Source organism: Oreochromis aureus, linkage group 7 (genome assembly GCF_013358895.1).
Source record: "Oreochromis aureus strain Israel breed Guangdong linkage group 7, ZZ_aureus, whole genome shotgun sequence".
NCBI lineage: Eukaryota > Metazoa > Chordata > Actinopteri > Cichliformes > Cichlidae > Oreochromis > Oreochromis aureus.
In genome coordinates, this window is record NC_052948.1 from 24,926,330 (window position 1) to 24,930,514 (window position 4,185).

Here is a 4,185-nt window from a genome sequence, read left to right on the forward strand (position 1 = left end):
TATTTTTTGTTTTGGTTTGTTGTTTTGTTTTTTGCAAAAAGACCATTCTTTACAATATTTTAGAAAAAATACATAAACAAAATGTAAATAAGGTTACAAAAATGTAATATTTAAAGGATAACATTACACTTGCAAAAAAATAAAAATGGTGGGAATTTGACAAACAAAACAAACAAATAAAACATGTTCAATGTAAAAATAAAGATCATATTTTCATCTTGCCATATTTCACTCTATCCCTAGCATCCAGTTCTGTTATACTGAGCATGTTGTACTTCAGTACAACCATGAATCTTCTCTGTCGCCTCTGTGGTTCAATATAACCATTATCCCACCTCTGCATATCCAAACCATCTCAGTCTTGCCTCTGACTCCAAATCACTCAGCCTGAGCTGTCCATCAGATATGACTCCTGACACTTGTCTCCATCCACTCCACTCTGACTGGATCCTCTTTCATCTTTTGCTTTGGGTCTCCTTCAGCTTCACTTTAAGTGTTAAAAATAGAACAGAACTGGTGATGAGAATAAACAGCAGCAACCCAACACACAACATTGTTTAATATAATTAAAATCAAGAGACTCCCGCCTAAACTAATCAGTCAACCAATCCGTTACTACTGCTAACAAGTAGGGGCTCAGAGTTGATCCCTGATGCAACTCCACCCCCACCTTTAACCCATCTGTCACTCCTACTGCACACCTCACCCTGCCCTGCTGTACTTATACATGTCCAGCACCTGGTTCACCTGCTTCTCTGCCACTTCGGACTTCCTCATGCAGTACCACAGTTCCTCCCTTGCCACCCTATTATAGCCTTTCTTTACATCTACAAACACACAGTGCAATTTCTTTTGACCTTCTCTATAGTTCTCTATCAGCACTTTCAAAGCAAACATTACATCCGCAATGCTCTTTCTTGACTAGAAGCCATACTCCTGCTCAGAGATTGTCCCATAGCTATAATGAATGCTTGATCAGCTTGAACCCTCTGTGCAGCTCTGCAAATCAGCAGTACACTTCTTCATTCCTTAAGCATCCTCCCTCTCTTCCCAACCTTAATTTTGTTTGAAACTTCCACTGCTCTCTGCCCCCAGACATCTCCATACATCCACAGCCTGGATGAATGTGAATGGACCGACCGCTTTTCCAATTCATCCTCTGAGCTGCTCTCGCTTCTAATTTAAAAATTCACTGCACTTCCTCTCGTTTATCCATTGTTTTCTCTCTTCTATTCATCTGCTCCTCAAACTACTATTTCCATCTTCTCAACACACGCACTTCACTTTATTCATTTCCATCTCTATTCTTAATCACGGGTGCTGCACATCCTCTCCAGTGCAATCTCTCTGCCAAGCCAGTCGATCTTCTGTAACCTTGTCTTCAACTCCCCCAACACTATTAACATTCATATTCAAGATTACTCCAACTCCATTTCACTTTCTATCTACACCATGGCAGAGCAGTCTGATTCCATGAAATTGTCCTTTTTTATGAGCCCCATATTTGATTTGGCCAAGATCTTACATGAGATCCTCTTGCTGGTGCAACCCTTTTCTTTTATCCTGGCTTGGGATGAGCACTAAGAGTCCCCTTATTTAACTTTATTGTATAGAACATAGAACAGGAGATTATAACACACATTTCACCAAAGAGTTAAAGAAACCTCTTTGTCATGGACTTAGAAAGCTGTCACAGAGTGATCCCTGTGAGACACCTGGTGGGCAAATACAGACATGACAAGATTAAAAACAAAAAAAGTCAAGAGTCAACCTGTCAAACTCCAAGAGTCAATTCTGAGATTCCTGCTTGAAAATGACATGCCCAAAATTAATACAGTACTTTTCTGCATGATGTCATGTTTCATGATGTGGGAGGTCAGTGCCACAGGCCTGTAATCCTGAGGGCCACTGGGACGTGGCGTCTTTGGTACAGGGACGAGGCATAATGTCTTCCACAGCACTGCGACCCTCTGCAGACTCAGACTCAACATGAACAGTTTATGAAAGACTCCACAAAGCTGGGGGCACAGGCCTTGAGGAAGCGGGGACTCACCCCTTCTGGTCTGGGCTTTCCTGAGTGGAGTCTCCTCATTTGCTTCTGAACCTGGTCGTGAGTGAAAGTGATAGGTGGGGGAGGGGTGTCACTGGAGGCAACAGTGCTATGTAGAGAGAAAGGGAGACACAGTGGTGTGGCGCTTTTCGGGTTTTTTATTTCTTGTATGATACTTCTTAACTAAACAATAAGAACAAGTAGAAGTAACAAGGTATAAATTGAAAATCTTCCAAACACATAATGTTTGGAAGATGAAACTTTTTAAAAAAGGAACGTGATTTTGAAAGGGGTCCCCTGGCTAAATACAACTGTAGGTGGAACTGTCCAATTTAAATCCAGGATATGGTGTCACTCAGAGGGCACTGGTATCAGTGACAGAAGAGAAAGAGATAAAATAGAAAATCATGGAAATTCATTCCCATTCACTGTGGCATTTAACTGCCATTCACACTGCTACTAACAATGAGGATAAAGAAGAAGAAGGCAACAACAACATATGTTGACGTTGTTTCTTTGCAAAAATCCGACCAATTAAAAAATAAATACAAATTGTGTCTTTAAGCAAAGCCAGCTATCAACAATAGTCCATATTTACTTTTTTTTTTTTTTAATAAAACCCAATCTTATTCCTAATCTTTTCTAATAATGCAATAATAAATGTCCATTCATGCTATAAAAACATGTGCAAGGTAGAAACTCATGGAAGCCTTTTGAAAATGTGCTACCAATAAGGAGAAGACGAGTAAGGGAATGTCAGTTCTTTCATGAAAATTGACCAGTTCCTATTCACAGAAGTAAACACAAATCCTAGATGTTTGCTGTATTCACAGTGCTCAAGGAATATAATATCAAGTGACACTATGACACAAATCACACGAAAAGTACAACAACTTGCAAGGCCAACCGAGAACAGAAAAGATGAGTTGTTGATAGGTTTGAGGAAGCAACAAAGGGATCAGTGATGCAGCTGTGAAAGCTGGCCATATTACTGCCAGCAAGATAACATCGGCGCTAAAAGCAGACTCTGACACGCAACAGGCGTTTGCCAAGATCAACCTGACAAGAAGCTCTGTGACAGATCGCTCACTGTTCACAGTCAGTGCTCCACATCCAGCTTTAGGTAACTGACATGCAATGTGAATGTGATTTAGAAAATGAAGGATAAATTAGGACCCATTTAGAACTACTTACCTTTGTGAAATTTTTTTTCTGTAATGAACATCCATAAAGCTCCAGGCTCAAACAAAAGCACCTCAGAGACATTCTGGCAGCTCCACAGGAGTTCATTCATAATATTGATGCGTGTATAAAGGCAAAGAAGTGCCAGGTTTCCGGTTCAATTTAAACAGTAAGTAAACTGTGTGTATGTATTTCTATATTTTGACAAGTGAAAACAAAAACATTTCAATTACAAAGACATGCTGTTAGACAATGGGTATCAAAAACATAGTTCACTATATGCAATTAAAAAAATGTACTTGCACTTCTTTACATTATGAAAAAGGTGAACTATCCGAAAGCATTGTTTAAAAAAAAATAATTTCCATATAGTTTTTGGTTGTCTGGCTCCCTTGATATCAAATTAGGCTCTTTGTAGCCCGCAAGTTAAAACGAGCTAGGTAAAGGTAAGTAGGTTAGGTAAAGGCTGGGTAAAGGTTTTCCAGTTTGGTTTGAAGCAACGTATTCCACTGATGGAATTTACTGATATCTGTTTAATTATTTAATTGAAGTTCAGAGTCCTTTTGGTGTCTGTCATAATGTTTTACAGTCTCCAGTATCAGTTGGCAGTATTTTTGTTTAGTCACTAGCGGTAACAGTAGATTATGTGTGTGTTTTTCTCTTGCTGTTTCCCTGTTTCCCTCTTTGACAAAGTTTCTTCTGCTAACCTGGGCTAAATTTCAAGTTAATAATTAACCATTAAAGAAGTGCGCATTGTTTACTGGCACCACTACTGCAAAAAAGGGGCTATAAAACTGGAGGACAGGGGCACAAGATGAAGGCACATAGTGAATCAAAAAATCTAATTAAATGAACCTTAGTAGACAGCAGGGTGACCAGAGGTCTCATGATTTTCACTCCATAAATTCTACCACATTGATTTCATGAGTCACAAATGCCTCACTAATGTATGT